This window comes from Lathyrus oleraceus, chromosome 3, assembly GCF_024323335.1.
Source record: "Lathyrus oleraceus cultivar Zhongwan6 chromosome 3, CAAS_Psat_ZW6_1.0, whole genome shotgun sequence".
Taxonomy (NCBI): Eukaryota; Viridiplantae; Streptophyta; class Magnoliopsida; order Fabales; family Fabaceae; genus Lathyrus; species Lathyrus oleraceus.
The window spans coordinates 256,351,450-256,371,449 of NC_066581.1; the positions used below are offsets into that span (position 1 = coordinate 256,351,450).

Sequence of the window (20,000 nt, forward strand, 5' to 3'; positions counted from 1 at the left end):
ACAGTTCAGAGACGATCTATACGAAGGTCTAGCGCTGATACTTAATTCAGAAAGAAATCGCCACGAAGATTTGGTTATGACACTTAAATTAAAAGTATGTTCTTAGATACGATTCAGAGACGGCCTATACGAAGACCTAGTACTGATATCCAGTATCAACATCAAGATATTATCACCTCCTGATATTATGGATGGCATCTATAAGCCCATCTCCAGTTCTTCCAAGTGGCATCTTCAAGCCCACTTAAGCATATACAACCAGTCATCATTGTTACTTTACGCACCGACGAGTGCAAATTTTTGGGCTTTTGTGTTCAATCCCCTTCAACCTTCCAAGTCACGAATGGCACACAGGCCAATCTAACTCCTCAGGTTTCAGAAAATTGAACAGGGGCAATTGTTGCACCCCAAAATTTGCCCTATATTTTTAACTCTAACCAATTTTTTGTTTCACATTCATTTGCATCATCTTCATAACATAACATTTTTTTCTGTCTTAATATTAGCCGGAATAATTTCTCGGAATTTACAAACAGACTGGTCAAATTAACTTTTTAACTGTGCCTAAAATTAGTCAACGAAAAAATGTCAAGTTTAAGTTTGCAAATGTCGGTAACATTAATCTGCGGTTCACGTGGTTTAATTTGACATGCTAAAAATATTTTTACGACTATTTTTGGTCATTTATTGATCAGTCTGAGCAGTTTAAACGGTCATAATTTTTATTTCAAAATCCGACCAAACGCTGTATTTTTCCGAGTCATTTATTTCGCGCTGATTATTTTGACGTGTTCATTTTATTTTTTCGAGCATTTTGGTGCCCGACTTTTTTTTTTTAGTCTATTTATTTTTATATTGGGTCTAGAATAAATAAATAGGTTAATTAGTTTTTATTTTAATTTTAACTATTTTAATTATTTAACTTTATTCAGTTTTTAATTTAATATTGGGTTTCAAAATAAACTTAGGCTCATTATCATTAACCTAATTTGTTCCTATATATATTTACTAGCATGACTGATAGAGGGAGGCCGAAAGACAGAACAAAAAAGAGAAACTGAGAGTGGCTGATCTATACTATCGTACACACAGTTTGGTAATAGTTTATATATGATATATACTTTATCTATTTTGTTGATATATTTGTTACTGTGTTTCAAATACATGTTCATATGTGTGACTGTGTTATGTATTCCAGATACATGCGGTTTGGTTAAATATATATATATATTTCTATTTTATGTTATAATTTGATTATGTTTTCGGATCGGATCGTGTCAATACGCCGTTTTCACATATACGTGTATGAGGCGTGACATTTGTGTTATCCGATCCAGTTGCGATGATCGCAATTTTGCGCTAGCAACGCCGTTGTTTTTTTTTAATTCATATTTTTTTTATATACATATATTTAGATCTGCACATTTTTTTCATAACTAACTACCCTGATTTTTCCTAAACCCTGACAATTTCGCCACAAACTCTAAATTTCAAACCTAAAACTTTAACCGTGTTGTTTCCTCTAAACCATAAACCTTTTCTTAAACCTTAACAAACCTTATTATTATTTCCTATTTTCGCTCATATTTATGTTATTCATACACTGTAACTGCTTCGCCCTTGTAATATTTTAAGTTTTAACTTGTAATATTTTCAGTTTTACTTTTCGCCATCTTTATTATGTAACTGCACCAAAGCGTTGTAATAATTAGGATTTTATTTTCTGCCATTTATTTTCTGCCATTTTATTTTTCTGCCATTTATTTTTCTGCCATTTAAATTCCTGCCATTGATCCTATATTAACTGCGTGGTTTAGTAATGTAGGGCGTGAAAACCTACTAAATTAATTATTTAATATTTTTCTATAACCTTTATATTTTTTTGTAAATAAATAATAAATACTAACTATTTTAATAACTTTTTTTTTATTACTTACTTATGATAATAAATCCTTATATATTTTGTAAATAAAATCTAATTGACCACCAATGTATAAGCAAACTCAGATGACCTGAGATAACTCCGGTCGTCTTCCCCAATGATCCTTCATCGGAGTTTCATCATTTTGCAAATTCAGAACATGACACTACCACGAATGTGAATGGCTCCTCATCATGAATTCAACCTCATTCTCAAAATTCATTTATCTAAACTGACCATGGAGAGTTTTAGAGAAGTTTTAGAAATAAGCAAACCACAAAAAATAAAATTAAATGATGAACATGATCAATCAACACCAGATAAGTTAGGGGAAATCATTGCCTTCCAAGCATAATTTGACTTTGATCCTTGAAGCAAACTTGTAGAGGGAATCCCAAATGATATTATGCAAAAAGAATCAGCCTCAAATGTTGAAATTTGAATAAGTTATAATCCTTGAAAGTTGAGAAAAAGTCATTTGAAAATATGTCAAATTTTACTAAGTCCACAAATGATCTATAATGTCTCAAAGCGTTTGATGATCCTCCAAGCATAATTGCCTCTTGTCATGTAAAGAGAAGTTGTATAGGATAATGAGAAGAGTCATATGCAAAAAGAAGCATTGAAAGATGTTGTGACCCTTTAAAATTTGACTTCAGATATTGAATTTTTGTCAAACCACTTGAAATAAACTTGTGCACTTGGACTTTCCTTGCATTTCAAGGTACATGTATGATCATATGAACTCAAAATAAGGTGTTCTTGAATGTATCTTGATTGAATTTATGAAAGTTTGAGGTAACTGTCATACCCTAATTTTTGACCCCTAAGATCCCAACTCTTTTGACACATTACATACCATCAAAAAATCTCATACAACATTTCATATCTCTAACCATTCAAAAATACAAAAAATATGTTTTGTCTTGTTTGATTATTCTACAAGGTAGGTGTGTTGGTTTAAGGAGCTCAAGTGATTGACTGGTCAAATGATTTCCATTCATCATAATCAAGTTCAAGATTGCATCCATTCAAGATCAACAAGTTCCAAATTCATCTGATGCCTAAATTAGGATTTTGATCAAGATTGCCCAGATGTTGACTTTTGACCAAAATATGATCTAATGGTTTGAAATATGATTCAAGGTCCTCAAGTGCTTAAATATGATCCATTCATGTGCTTAAATTGGCTAAAGAATTTTGATTCATTGATCATTGAAGATTTAGAATTCATCTGATGAAAAGTCAACTACTAAAGGTCAAAGTTTGACTTTTAAGATTTTTTAGTCAACCATGGGATTCTCAAGTCAAGAATCATGAAAATATGGTTGATTAATGCATTTGATCAAGTTAAATCAATAAAATCAAGAAAAAGTTCAAGAATGTCAAATTTAGGGTTTTCAATATTTCTTTAAGTTATGAAATTGCATGTTCATGAAGCCCACTTTACAAGTTTGTAACTTCTTCCTCAAGCCATCTTTTTCATGATAAAAGGATGTACTTGTAGATTATGTTCCATACTTCAACTTTGTAGAAGGAATGAACCAGAGATCTCATAAGGATTGGAAGATATGAAGTGATGAAGATGAGATCTCAAAGTTGTGAAATTGTTGAACACTTGGAAAATTTTCCAAGTGCTTAGTAGTTAAGATTGTCAAAGTTGATGGCCAATTATCTCCATGATCCAAGTTGAATCTCTTCAAATGTTAAACATGAAAGTTATAGAGGATGGGAAAATATTCCCAAAGATCCCATTAGTATGAATTTATCACACTTGAACTAGGAGTTTCAAATAAGAAGAGTCACCATGTTAGGCCAAATTGAAAGTCCATTTTCATGTCAAGTTTCATGTTCAAACCAAAGCCAAACCTCAAGATCTTGCTTTGCAGCCTATGATGCTTCTAAATCTCAAAATAACGAGTGTTTTACATAAACCATTGGTGCATTAGACAAGGGCTTGAACCATTATTCAAACAACATACCATTCATGGATCATTTTTCCATAAAGCTTCATTGTCATTTCCATAAAGATCACTTTTCTCAACCACTTTTGCTTGAATATTTGTAAATAGATTTTGCTTTGATCTTACTCTATCTAAACACTATAAGCAAGGCCCCTAAACTCAGGAAAAGCACTTATACTCTCCCTTAATAACTTCATGCTTTCTTGGAACCATAATGCATCATTAACCTTTTTTTGTAACTTGATGGACAAACTAGCATCAAGACATGACCAAGATCAATTCTATTCAGTTCTAAGACCAAAATCCAACATCAATAAAAGAGCATTAAGGGCTCAGAACTCAAACACACCAAGTTTCATACAAAAACTCAATTGTTGAAATTTCAAAAACTCCATTTTTGAATTCCATATTTTCTCCAAGATCTTGGTGTTTTTTCCACTGAATCATCATCAATACATTTCATACAAACTTCTGTAAGCAATGGAATTAATCTGAAACACCTCTATCACCATATCCATCTCTCATGTATTCAAGCTTCCAACTTGACTTGGTTATAAGAATTGAGAAGGTTTAAAAGCAAACTATCCATTGCAATACATTCATGGAGGTCCAAGGGTGCTAAAGAGATCCTTTTCCACCATTGAAAGTGCCTGAATCAAATTCTCCATCTTCACCTACAAGATACATTTTCGTGCACTTTGGAATCAGTCATTTGAGCATCATTTTTAATCATTCTTGTGCCATTCATGCTTGTTTCAATGTGAGGAATGAAAGCCCTAAGGTTTGGGGCATTGATTGATCATGTATGCAATATAATTTCAATTTGAAATTTTAGGGTTTGTGTTTTTCATGATTATGCATTATATAATTTGAATTAATAAAAATAAATCCCTTATTTGGATTCCTCATGAAATTTACTATGAAAAAATGTACCCACGCGCCATATTTTCTTCAAAAATTCAAAAGCTCCATTGATGAAGCTTGGAGGAAATGCGAGGAAGATGACTCTGGTTCCGCGCGTTTTGTATTTCTTAAAATCAATTTTTATATTTATTTGTGTGGTTTGATCATTTATATATAATGGAGCACGTGCTCTAGTGGCAAAGGGTGTGGGTGTGTATCCTTAGGGTCATGGGTTCAACCCTCCTTTCAGCCCTAGCCCCTTTTTTATTTCCTTGTTCATTTTTCCATGTTTTGCCTTTTTTATTAAATTTTTGTTTATCTCTTATTTGTTTTTTTTTATATTTTGATTTTGATCTTTCTTAATATCAAAATATGATAAAATTAGGTTGGATCATTTTTTTGGCCCCTTTTATTTAATATTTTTATTTAGTTTCTTTTATTAAAAAAATCACAAATATGTTTAAAATAAATTAAATTAAGGGTTTATCTTCTTTTATTCTATTTAACAAAAATCCCTCCCAAAAAAATTAGATACTATTTTAATGATTGATGTTCACCCCACAAAAAATTACCAAAAAATATTTTAGTTATATTTCCTTATTCAAAAATCATAAAAAATGTGTTTTTTTCTTAACTTAGTTTGTATGGATTTTAACACTTATTCTTGATGTAATCTCTTGGTGACATTTTGATCCTAACCCCATGAGGCCTTGATCCATTTATTCATGTCATGATTTGTTTGAATCCTATTTCTTTGAAATTGTTAGAAACATGATTCATACAAAAACCTAAATTCATGGAAATCCTAATGTCTTGGTTGATTTGAACTTGATGCTTCTTGAGGATGCCTTGATACTTGTTCATGCTTGAGCACTTGATGTTTGTTTAGGACATGATTCACATTTTCTTTCACCTTGATGCTTGTCCGTTACTTATGTGTTTGCTTTGTCATGTTTGTGTTTGTCTTGACATGTTCATGATTGATTAGTTTATCTTGTCTATGTTCATGTGACCTTGATACTTATGCTTGACATGTTTTGACATTGACCATGATACTCGTACGCATACATCTTTCATTATCTTGATGATTTACATGATGATTGAGATCTATCTTATCCTTGAGTTCTATTAATGCTTGATACCACCTTTTGTTAGGTTTTGACCTAATTGTTTGATAGTACTCATAGTGATGATACATGCTTGATTCTTGTCCTTGATGACTAATGTTTAACCCCTTGTTACTATGATGATTATCTTGTTGTTGTTTATGTTAGAATCCAATGGAATAGGATGGTGTTGACTAGTATTGTCAAGGTACTCACCCCTTTTTATATTTATTTATTTAAACTTTCTTTCACGCTTTGTAGTGTTAAAGTTTAGAATTTCAAAATCCTTTTGCCACTTTGGCTTATTATCTTTAAACCTCTTAAGATTAGACATGAGTCATCCTTAGTTGAGATGCAATCCTCTTATCCCCATTATTTGAGATGATATTGATTCTTTCCATTTGAGTTGAGCTAGTGGCATACTTGTGGATATATATATATAAGTTGGAGTCATTCCCTCATTATGATGCAAGATCTATCTCCCTTACTTATATGGTGGATTAGTTAAGTCTTACCATTAGATGACAACTTGTCTCTTCTTCTTTTAAAAACCTTTTGGAAGGGAACTATGACGCTTTGATCATCAATTGCACAAGGAATATACATAGGCATAAAATTCTTTGAAATCTTTCCAAGCATTCTCTTCTCATCTCCCCACTTTTTTTCATAAACAAGCAAACAAGCAAACAAACTTTTAGCCAAAAACACAAATATTTGAAAAGGTTCCTATATAGTACTATAGATACATTGGGTGATAATACCTTCCCTTTGTATAACCAACCCCTGAACCTAGAACTATGTTTTTTTCTTAGTTTTATTTAAAAACTTATTTTGGGTTTTATTTCACTCTTTTCCCATTCCTTTGGAAACAATAAAGCGTGGTGGTGACTTTCACTGATGTGAGTTAAGTGAATCATTGGTTTATACTCAAATTTTCACCGCTACAATCACTTGCTGAAGAAGGCATGGAAATAAACACATGAACCTTTGACTTCTCTTGAGAAATAACCAAAAAAACTTTGAAATGCTCTTGATCAAAATGAGATTGAAAGATGCTTGAGGACCTTAGAGATCATGTTTTGAGAGGTAGCCCCTTAAGAATCAATGGTTGAACACACTTTGTTGAGGAACCAAAGAAAACCCTAGCTGAAGAGCCATGCTTGATGCTCTTGATGAAAAGCCCTACCTTGCACATAAACTTAAAGAAAACAATAACCTATTTTTTCTATTTTTCTTAGTGGTTAGATAATAAATGAATCATATAAACATAGAGGTAAAATACCGACAAAGAGATGCTTGATGATCCCTACAAGAGGTAAACCCAAAAGATGAAAGAGAGAGGACAAATATGTGATCTTGTTTGCATGCAAGGATGCAAATGACATGTGGGATCTTAGGGTGAAAATTAGGGAATGATAGCGGAGACTTGGTGTTGTTAAGTTGAACTTGTTGAAGGTGGTTCGCAATTGAAGGAGGTGGAAGTTTGAGGTTGGTTCGATTGTTGTCGTGGTGGTCTCTAGTTGGTGTTGAACGGCGGTGAAGGTGGTTGCGTGAGGAGGTTAAGGAAGAGTATGGAGGTTTGAGTTTGTGTTAAGGTTTTGTTAATGAGTGATGGTGGGTGAGGTTGAAAGTTGATGAGGAAGTTAAAAATGGAGGGTGTTGAGATTTCTGTGAGTTTTAAAGTGATGAGGGGTGGTGAGTTGGAGGGAGTAACTGCTTTGTTTTTTAGAAAGGGATGAGGATGGTGGAAGATGGAGGTCGTGTGAAATTTGTGGTAGAGGCAGCATTGTGTGTGTTTGTAGAGGGAGAGTCGTGAAGAGTGGTGGTGAGGACGAGGTTGTTGGTGTGTACGAAGGTAAAGAAGAAGGAGCAAATCGCGTATGAATGAAAAATAAGAGAAAAGTTTTTATGTCTTGTTTTTGTAAAAAAATTACCTTTTTGGTAGTATGAAAATAAGAGTTGTACCTATGGGGAGAGTAAATACAAAGAGGGCCCACCTAATTGGCCTTCTTTTCACCTTTTTTTTCCGAATAAATCAGATTCCTCTCCCTCTTAATCCAACACCAACACCGAATTTAATTAATGTCACTTTTTCATTGGTCCTCTCTCCTTTTAATTCCAAGGACTTTTCTTTTTAGTAAAACAAGAAAATATTGATTGGTGGTTACTCTCCCTCATGCATCACATACAATTTTTTTTAAATGGTTTGTCCACTATTCAAGTTCTCATTCATTGTCAGCTAATACGTATCAGATTCAAGAATATTTTCTTTTGGGTGGACACTTGTCACACATACATCGGAGATTTGAGAGATATTTAGAATTTTCTTGATTTTTATTTAACAAAACTAAATTAAATAGTGAAACATTAAAAATTAATTAAAAATGAAAGACACAATAAAAATTCAAATTAAAAGTATGATTAATTTTAATTAATTGTCTTGATTATTTTGACTAAAAAATGGGAATAAGCGGATCAAAAATGAATAAAAATTGGGTGAAAAAATGCCTAGAAAATTAAAATGATTGCATCATAATGATCAGTATGAAGTAAACTTCTCTGAAACATACAGTTTTTTTGTCAAATTTTGAAATAGAGAACGTCCGATTAAAACAATCAGGAGGATCAAAATGTGACCGAAAAATTAGTTGTAAAATAAATTAAGCACAATAGGTTAAACTACATGAAACATATATTAATAAAACTGATGTCTGCAAGCTCGATTTTGAAATTTTTTGCCCGTTGTTTGACACACATTAGAAAACTGATTCAACTGGTTTTTCTGTAGATCCAAAAATTTATTTCGACTGACATTCTAGGTATTATGCGGTAGGAAATGCATGCTATGATATGCAGAGATGTAAATGTTATGATGTATGTATCAATTCGGCGATTCAGGGTCAAAATTAAGGTGTGACAATTATCAAGCTAATTTTAATTGATTTTTCATGTTGATTGAGAGATCATCCAATCCATTAAGTGAGTTATAGAGACCTGAGAGACAGGTTGAGTACTCGTCAATGTTGAGGATGTTTTTCTGAATCCGCCTGATAGAAGTTGGGAGCTAGAACAATGGTCACGTAAAAGAAATATTTAATTTGGTGATGTTCGATTGTTATTGTGCGAATTGTTGTTTGTTGAAATATGCAGTTGCAGGTGAGTTACTTAAGGACAAGAAATGATTTAAGTTTAGGTTTGTGATGACAGTCTGCTATTGCATATATTTAGTCAAAGAATCGGAGTAAAACAAATGAAAGTCGAGCAAATATGAGGAAGAATGACCAAAGAATGAAGGAAAAATAGATAAGTGTGCAAATTGTGGTCTTAGTGAAAATTTGAGTGAAAAATGAGCAAAAAAGAGTGAAGCTTCGGAAATAATTACATCCACCATCGCGCACACGATAGGGCATTAAAAGTATTTCACGCGCGATGCAGGGTGTCATGCGTGTGATGCTCACTTTCACATGGGTTATGATTTAGGGAGATTTAAGCATGAATTAGAGAGCACAACTGGTGATTTTTGGAGGATTTGAAGTCATTGGAGGTCATCTCTTCAAGGGACTTCTTATGTTATCCTTGTTTATCAATTGTGGTATTTTTAATTACATTATGATTAACTAAATTCTTCTAGATTAGGTTGTGTTATAATGAACTTGTTTCTCAATTGTTGGATTCTATGTTGATTTGACCACTATATGAACCTATTGATCTATAATCTTATTCAATTGTTTCTTGTTTGTAATTCTTTTTATGTGAGATACTCTTTTAATCTTATTTTAGGCACATAGGGACTACTAACCATTAGTCTATGTGTTGGACATATGACAATTGTTGTACTTACAGTGGTTAAAAAGGGATAGGAGACCCCGAGTAGTGGCATTACGCTGGCGAACTAGGAATAAAAAGCTTCGAATAGTGGTTGGTGAGTTATTTCATGAGAGATCGACTATAACAGTTTTGTTAATTCGCCATGAGGTTATAGTGATTAGATAATTCATAATGGGCATCAAACATCAACCAGAGAGGAATAGGGGGGTCTATAACACAACATGACCGCTCTTGTGACATTGTTTTCCTGTTTACTTACTTTTCACACTGAAACTCTAAAACCCCCTCGTGTTACTAGTTTTTATAAATTGCAAACATTTTATCTTGCTTTGAGGAAATTCCTGTAAATTTGATTTTTTTATTATTATTGCGACACTATCGGCACACTTGCCGAGAATTCATCAAGTTTTTGGAGCACAATTGATAGACAAAGATAACATAAGAATTCCCTTGAATAGATGGTATCCAATGGCTTCAAATGCTCCAATAATCACCACTTGTGCTCCCTAGTGCGTGCTTCAATCTCCCAAAATCGTAACCCTTGTGAAAGTGCAGAAAAACCTCTCTTAAAGGCATCAAAATGGACTGAAACGTGTTAAAAAAAGGGTCAGAGAAGTGACTGTCGCGCGCGTGATACCCTGCATCACGCACGTGATGCGACTTTTAATGCCTTATCACGTGTGCAATGGTGGATGTAATTATTTCCGAAGTTTCACTCTGTTTTGCTCCTTTTTCACTCAAATTTTCACCAAGTCCAAAATTTGCACAGTTAGCCGTTTTTCCTGCATTCTTTGGTCATTCTTCCTCATATTTTCTCGACTTTCACTTGTTTTGCTCCGATTCTTCGACTAAATATATGTAATGACAGACTGTCATCAGTTCATATTTGCATTTAATTATCTGTTCACAATTCATTTGTATCATTGTCATTCATCAACATATTTTAGAATAAAAGTCAAAAGTCAAAGTTTAGTTTGGATGAATTTTGTTGCTAGTTCATTTGCATTGTTTGCATCTTGCATTTTTATTTTCCTTGCTATTTTACATAAAAAAAACTTACATCTTGCATCCTTGATATTTGAATTTGTATTTCAAATATTGAATTTGCATTGTCTTCATTAAATTTTAATATTAATTAAAGAAAACAAAACATATTACATCTTAACAATATTTTTTACATTACATTCAAGTTCCAAAGTATAACACATTATAAATACATAAAAAAACAAGAAGATAAACAATTGACCAGACCTTGGACGGTTGACTAATAGATTCCAGCTAGTTCGTCAACCTTCAACCTTGCATCCTTGCAATATCCACCATAATCCTTCAAAATGTCGCTTTGAAGAATTTGAAGATAATAGTGTAATAATCCTGTCTCAAAGGCTTGACGAACAAAACCGAATCTAAATTCCTTGACGAGTCTCCTGCCTCATTACACCACCAGCAAGTCGCCTAGAAGTTTCTTCATTTTTCTGACAAGCAAGTTCAGCCTGATGTTGTCTACAAAGTTCCTCTTGTGAAATCTCATGATTGTTTGATCTAAGTGTTGTATTTGTTGATGATCATTGTGTCAGCAAGCAAGAGAGATAAGACCTTTTTCTTAGACTTATTATTCTCACATTGAAATTCTGAAATCCAATTGACACATTGAGTATCATGCCTTCTTTAGCTATCTAGCCTTTTTTAGCATTAATCTTCAAACCTGACTCACAAAATTCAATACCAATTCTTGTCTCAACAGACTTTGTCAAATAGGAAACCATATCAGGAGCATCCTTTTCCACAACAGAAACTGCAACTAGATATACATCACCCAACTTATTTCCAGCATTTAAAGAACCAATAGTGGACTCATATGCTTCAAGAAGAATCTCATAATCCTTACTTTGAATAAGGTTTACATCAATCAATAAGGTCCTTCCACAACTTTGTGTTTAACTTAGGAATGTAGTGATACAATCAAAGAGTTTACCAATGGTTCTAACCATTACAGAGTCTCAGGAGAAGAATGATTTTCAACAATTAATACTTCCAACCCCTGTCCTTGTCTTAAGCACTGCTTATGGTGACACAATAATAAATAAGACTACTAAAGAACATTTAATTTCACATGTTCTTCCAATGATTGTTCAGGCCTATGATGATAATGATGCACGTTTACAAGAAGAGGTCCTGAAAAAGTATGTATCCCTCACAAAATAACTTGATTCCCAGTTGGTGAAACAAGTGATTTTACCCCATGTTCATGGACTAGAACTCAAAATAACGATTGTCGCATTTATAGTCAATGCTTGCCCACCAAACTGACAATATTTCACAGGCTATTGCAAGCCTTATGGTTGAGCTTATAGACAGAAATTCAGACATGGTTGGCGTCTATAATATCTTAAAAGCTGCATTGAATTGTACTTTTCTTTTGCAAGGGCTGCACATGCTGTTAAAATAGCCAAAGACCTTGAATGATGGTGATGATACATGCAGTTCCCAAAATATATTTTCTAGCTTGCCTTTGGATAAGTTAACTAAACATACAACTAATTAAACACTTTAACCAATTAACCAAACTCCATCTAATTGTTAATCTCTAACAGTCAACCAAGTTAGTTAAACCTAAACTAACTTCTAATTATCATAACTAACCTCTAACAACTTCTAAACTAACACAAAACCAACTTCAAATTGCATCTCAAATTCAATCCCAAAAACCAAATGAAATTTAATTTCAATAAACACGCATTTCCACTGATTTTTCACTCTAAAAAAACAGAGTCCCAAGTGAATTGAAATTCAATCAAGACGTCTCTTAATCCTCCCACATATATCACAATCCAAAGGCCATGAATCACTCAACTCTAACTGATTTTCCCTCCTAAATTTAACAAAATTCTCACAAAAAAATCCTATAAAACCCTCCATTTTCACTCATCATCATCATCATCATCAATCAAAACCATAAACTCACTCTGTCATAATCACTTCAGAACACTCTCACCTCAGAGCTCATTTAGAAGCCATTAGAATTTCAAATTGAAACTCTAATTAAGCTTGAGGTAAGCCTCACAAGTATTGAACACACAATAATAACAAACAACACACACAACATAACACACTAGCAACAACAAAATACCGTTCATTGTGAAGTCATGGCTCCTTGATGATTTTGATGATTACAACATCTCTCAACAATTCTCATGTGAAAAAATCAAAAAGCCTACAAAGACTTGAAGTGAATTGAAGTGGAGTAAAGATTCAAGTGAAGTATATCATTTCAAAGGATCAAGTATCATCTTTGGTATATCTAAAACTTTCACTAATATGATATACAAGTGTTCAAATATTTATTCCATGATATCTTGGTCCATATAGAAAATTAGGATGTATTGCATTTCATTTTTCACATTCTGCCAAATTCAATTTTTCAAAACTGGGCTTCAGTAACCGGCTACCCACCGAGCAGTAACCAGTTACCACTGTTGTTTTTCAAATATTTTTTGGACGTTGGAAGCAAGTAACCGGTTACCCACCGAGCAGTAACCGGTTACCACTGATGAATTTTGACAAATTGGTGCATTTCTTCATTCAAATGTTTTCTTTGCATTCCTTTGAATCATGGCATCTTTTCATTCATCATACTTTTTCAAAAAGGTGTTTGTAGCAATATATAAACACCATTACTCATTTTTTATGCACACCTCCTTTTCTTGCAAAAACTTTCAATTAAATCACTCTTATAAAAACTCAGATTTTTATCAAGTTTCCAAAAACTTTCTTAAAGTATTCTTTGCATTAAACCTTCATATACCTTGAAAAGAATACATATCATTCGGTTTGAACACTTGTATACTACATTGAGTGATTGATATCCAAAGGGGAAGATTAATCCAAGTGATTAATATATTCAAGATTCATCATCAACTTTTTAATTAAGTTCAGATTTTTGTATCGTACCTTATTGTCCAGGATTGTTGGAAACAAGTGAAGTGTTGAAGAGGATTGTTCTTCATACACTTGATTACCTATAGGTTAGATAGTAAGCATCACCATTGATGTGAGTAGGCTGTACAATAATTCTAACTATAGTGAAATCTCTTTCGAGTCGAAAGGGGAGTGGAGTACCTTCGGAGTGTGAAGGGAACCAATATAATTTTCCGGTGTCCTTTTATTTTTCGCAATTTATTTTTCAGCACTTAAACGAAAAATAACCAAGAACCGGAAACAAGATCGAAGAAATTTTTACCACCTAATTCACCCCCCCCCCCCCCCTCTTAGGCGCATTTACAACTTAGAATTGGCATCAGACAAGTTATAGGTAACATGTTCCTAAAGATTCAGATGGCTTCCGCAAACAATGATCGTGTATTTAAAGATGGTGGTAGTAGTAACCAGCCTCCTTTGTTTTCTGGTCAATATTTCGACTTTTGGAAAATCCGTATGAAGGCACATTTAGAAGCACAAGGAAGTGACATATGGGAGGTGGTTCAAAATGGTCTTTTTGTTCATACAACGGTTGTTAACGACGTCGGTTCATCAAAGCCTAAAACTTCATGGGATGATGATGATAAGAAAAGGGTTCTCTATGATAAAAAGGCGATTAATATTTTACAAAGTGCACTTGGAATGGATGAATTCTTCCGCGTCTCAACATGTTCAACGACAAAGGAAATATGGGATACTCTTGTAGAAACTCACGAAGGAACGGCCGAAGTCACGAGATCTAGATTGAACACGTTAAGTCAAGAGTACGAGTTATTCCGAATGCAACCGGGAGAATCAATCCTCGACATGCAAAAAAGATTCGTGCATTTGACAAATCACTTGAAAGCACTTGGTAAGACACTAACTAATGATGAACTTAATCTTAAAGTGCTCAGGTCTTTAACAAGAGAATGGCAACCCAAAGTGACGGCAATTTCCGAAAAGAAAAGTTTATCAACAATGACATCCGCTACTTTATTCGGAAAGCTTCAAGAATATGAGACGGAACTTGGACTATTGGAGAGACATGAGGTCCAAGAGAAGAAATCCAAGAGCATTGCCTTAAAAGTTGATTCCAAAGTTGTGAAGAAAGAAGACAATCCCGAAGAGGATGAAAATTTTATGCTTCTTGTAAAAAGACTAGGAAAATATTTTGGTGCAAATAATAATATTGGAAACTCTAGTTACTGATAACATGAAATAGTATCACATTCTAGGACTCAATTTAATTAAATTATATTATTATTTACTTCAATTTATTTCATTTTATCAGATATTACGCGGTATTTTCTTTCTATTTATCTCAGGTGATTTATTTGAAGCACAAGTAAAAAAGGAAGAAAAGGAGGTGCAAAAAGGAATGAAAAGAAGCAAATATCAAAGGCCAAAGCCCAGCCCAAAAAGCACAGGCGTTGTGCCTGTGACGAGCGTCACAAAGGCTGTGACGAGCGTCACGCTTTACACACTCCTGTGACGAGCGTCACACATGGTGTGACGGACGTCACACCATTCCCCTATATTTTTGGCACCAGGAACGCAACAGACCACGTTGAAGCTACTTTCACGCTTGACCCTTGGAACGTAAAGACCATGTACACGGAAAACCCTTGGAAGCAGTTATAAAAAGTAGCAGTATAAATAGTAGCTTTTTGGAAAGCTCTCGGTTCCACGCTTCTTCGCCGCTTTCTCTTTTTCGCAATTTTTCTCTTCTAGCAGTACAAGCACATTTTTACAGCATTACTTTTACAACTTTTATATTGTTTCCTTCGCAGTTTCTATTTTCTTTTACAGCACTTAGTTAATTCTTTTTTGCACAATAGTTTCTACACCGGAAACTATTGTGTACCTTTCACCGGATCTAAGCTTACGTTAGAATCTAGTTTTTTTTATTCCTTCGCTTTTATTTTTCTATTTGATTGAAGAATTCAAGAACAAATCCAACCGGCCTGTGGTGGAGTGTTCAAGACTGCTATTTAATTTCTCAGGTTCTTTAATTATTGTTTGAATTTATATATGCCCTGCTTTACTGTTTATTTATATTATTTGCTTGAGATGAATTTGTTTATGCATGATAATTATTTAAGTCTGTTTAGCATGTCTGGCTAATTTATTTAGGTATCGGTATGTAAAGTAAGCGGAATGAAGGAATCAAAACCAAATTGGTTTAATTAAGTTTAAAATTTTTACTCTTTTTACGGTCTCAATTTACAGGTTTAATAACAAGGTTTTTGTACGAAAGTAAAAGACATAAAGAAGTTAAAAGCAATAGAGCGAGAGTTTGAGTTTTTGACTGGACAGTGTAAATTGGACATTAATTCTAGATCAGGGCGAGAGCAATTTTTAGAGTTAATTAAATTCTAATCTTTTTCAAAAATTATTTTTAAAGATTGAATGTGAGGACGAGAGTTAAGCATTTGAATTTAATTATATAACCTAAGTCAACAGAGCGAGAGTTTGAGATAAGGGTGTTTAAACGATTAGTGTTTTCTTAAAAAGAGTTTCTACGGATTCTATTGTTTTCAAAAAGTGATTTTTGACTTAACTATAAGTGACAGCTACGTTAATATAAAATCATAGTTTATTCAACAGAGCGAGAGTTTGAGATAAGACTTTTAATCAATAGTGTCAACTGAAAAGATTTATTTTAAAACCAAGAAACCAACGAGGAATTGATTCCCTAATTACGACGAACTACATATCGATATCCGCCTATTAGATATTTATTTTAGATCTTATTTTAGTATTAGCTTTTCCCCCAAAACAATCAAAGTATTACCTGCCTTAGCTTTACGAAGTAACCTTAGATAACGGTATATTGATTCATAAGTCCCTGTGGGATCGATATCTTTTAAAACTACGCGATAGAACTGTGCACTTGCAGTTTGTACCCCAAATTCGACTTATAAAGTCGCGATCAAGTTTTTGGCGCCGTTGCCGGGGATTTTTATTTAGTCGATATCGTAACTCTTCTGTTACGTTGTAGAGACTAAGGCTTTTCTTTTTCTTTTCTTTCTTTCATTGATTTGTATGCCACACACTCGCTCACAAGGAGAGCCGTTCTACTTACGAATCAACGATATCGAACTATATCTCCGAGTCTTACGACGAATTCGGGAATATCGTGCTGCAAACAATCTCCCTCCTGTTGAACTCCCTGATTTCAAAAATATTTTCCCTTCGATACCCGAGATGGCAGAACCAGCTCGTGCTCTTCGAGATTACGCCGCTCCATCGCAAGATGAGCCGCATTCGAGTATTGCTACACCCGCAATCGAAGCAAACAACTTTGAACTTAAACCTTCACTGTTGCAGGCAGTGCAAAAGAACCAATTCTCTGGAAATCCTACCGAGGATCCAAACCTTCATTTATCCGTATTTGTCCAATACACTGATACTGTTAAAGCTAACGGTGTCACTTCAGAGGCAATTCGACTTCGTCTTTTTCCTTTCTCGTTAAGAGATAGCGCTAGAAGATGGCTTCAATCTCTTCCTTCCAACTCAGTCACCACATGGAACGAGTTGAAGAAAGTTTTTCTTGCTCGATATTTTCCGCCAAGCAAAACAGCTATGTTAAGAGCCCAGATAAATGGATTTAAACAGAAAGATAACGAGTCTCTTTTCGAAGCATGGGAAAGATACAAAGACATGATGAGACTTTGTCCACACCATGGTTTAGAGGACTGGTTAGTAATTCATACCTTCTATAATGGTCTCCTGTACAACACGAGGTTAACAATAGACGCCGCCGCAGGTGGTGCACTGATGAACAAACCTTATGCTGATGCTTACCAACTTATCGAAAGCATGGCTCAAAACCACTATCAGTGGGGAAGCGAACGAACAATGGTAGAAAAACCTCAAACGAAAACTGGCATGTACGAGATAAGTAACCTTGATCATGTTAATGCAAAAGTGGATGCTCTGGTCCAGAAAATTGAAAGTTTAAATGTATCACCTCCAGCCACCGTGGTTGCCATAACTCTGAACTGCGAAGTCTGTGGAATCCAAGGTCAGACTCCTGCAGATTGTCAACTCCTAACAGGAATCCAAGCGGAGCAAGTAAACTATGCTCAAGGAAGCCCCTACTCGCATATCTATAACTCAAATTGGAAGAATCATCCCAATTTTTCATATAAGAGTAATAATGCTTTATACGCACCTGGACAATCTCCAAACCAAGCCCCAGCTATACCTCTGGGATATCAGAAGCCGATCCCATCTACACCTAACAATAACGCCCCTAGGAAATCCAACTTGGAAACCATGATGGAAAACTTTATAGCTTCTCAACAGCAAACCAATAAAGATTTCTTAAACCAGAATGTACACACTGGCGAACAAATTAAACAACTAGCAAGTAAAGTAGATGCTCTGGCTACTCATAACAAAATGCTGGAAACACAAATATCACAAGTAGCTCAACAACAAGCGCCTACTGCTGCCCCAACTGGTACATTTCCTGGCAAACCCCAACCTAACCCGAGAAGCCACGCTCATGCAATTATACTGAGAAGTGGAACGGAAGTGGAAGGACCGTCTAAACCAAGGATAGAAAACCAAAACTCTAAAAAGTCAACTGAGGAGGAAAGTGAACCTAAGGAAAAATAAGAGAGTAATAAGGAAACCGTAGAAAAGAAGGAACCTTATGTACCTCCACCACCTTATAAACCACCTATCCCTTACCCTCAAAGGCTTATTAAAACCAAAGATGCGGACCAATTTAAAAAATTTATTGACCTACTAAAACAATTAAACGTCACAATTCCGTTTACAGAAGCTATTACGTAGATGCCCTCATATGCCAAGTTTTTAAAAGAAATTCTTTCTAATAAAAGGAAACTTGAAGATAGCTAAACCATTACACTCACCGCTGAATGTAGCGCTATAATCCAGAATATGCCTCCTAAACTTAAAGACCCAGGTAGTTTCTCTATACCCTGTCACATAGGAAAATTTGTCATTGACAAAGCCTTATGCGATTTAGGAGCCGGTATTAGTGTTATGCCTTTATCCATATGCAAGAGACTTGAAATGGGAGAATTAAGACCAACTAAAATGTCTGTGCAACTAGCAGATCGTTCCGTCAAATATCCTGTAGGAATTCTTGAAAACGTTCCAGTGCGCATAGGTCAATTCTACATTCCAACTGATTTTATAATTATGGATATTAGAGAAGATGAAGTTACACCCATTATACTGGGAAGACCGTTCTTAGCAACAGCCGGTGCAATCATAGACGTAAAACGAGGACGACTCACTTTCGAAGTAGGAGAAGAGAAAATTGAGTTCATTCTTTCCCAATTTTTGAAAGCACCTGCAATAGAAGATACATGTTACTTCATGGATATCATCGATGAATGCATAAAAGAAACGGAGTTAGAAAAAGACAAATCATCTGACTATCTTGTAGAAGACAAACTCAACCAATGTTTAGCAATAACACCGGACCCTACGCAATGCCTTAAGAAACCAACCTTAGACCTGAAAACACTTCCCAAAAATCTGAGATATGAATTCCTAGACTTAGAACTTGAACGACCAGTGATAGTTAATGCTGACCTAGGAAAACTCGAAACAGAAAAACTCCTGCATATCTTAAGAAAATATCCAACCGCACTAGGATACAACATCACCGATCTTAAAGGAATAAGTCCTTCTATTTGTATGCACCGCATCATGCTAGAAGAAGACTGTAAAACTTCTAGGGAACACCAGAGAAGACTAAACCCGATCCTGAGTGAGGTAGTGAAGAAGGAAATAACCAAGTTATTAGAGGCAGGTATCATATACCCTATATCTGATAGCAAATGGGTTAGTCCTATACACGTAGTACCAAAGAAAGGAGGTATAACAGTCATTGAAAATGAAAAAGGAGAAACTATAACCAAACAAATCGAATCGGGATGGAGAATGTGCATTGACTATAGGAAACTAAACAAAGCAACCCGAAAAGACCATTTCCCTTTACCATTCATTGACCAGATGTTAGAACGATTAGCAAAACATTCTCATTTCTGCTATCTAGACGGTTACTCAGGTTTCTTTCAAATACCGATTCACCCTGATGACCAAGAAAAGACAACGTTCACGTGTCCTTTTGGTACCTTCGCTTATAGACGAATGCTGTTTGGCTTGTGTAATGCTCCTGCAACCTTCCAAAGGTGCATGATGGCAATATTCGCCGATTTTCTAGAAAACATCATGGAAGTATTTATGGATGACTTTTTCGTATGCGGACAAAGCTTTGAAGAATGCCTTGAAAACCTAGAAAGAGTTCTAGAGCGATGTGTGAAAGTAAAC

The 20,000-nt window shown here is 34.6% G+C and overlaps 1 non-coding gene across 1 annotated transcript; it reads right to left on the reverse strand.

The window, feature by feature from the left end:
- Positions 1–17,267: 17,267 nt before the first annotated feature.
- On the reverse strand, positions 17,268–17,374 carry LOC127133319 (small nucleolar RNA R71). The gene has a single exon (XR_007807303.1). It is a non-coding gene; the product is annotated as a small nucleolar RNA R71 (small nucleolar RNA).
- Positions 17,375–20,000: the final 2,626 nt, after the last annotated feature.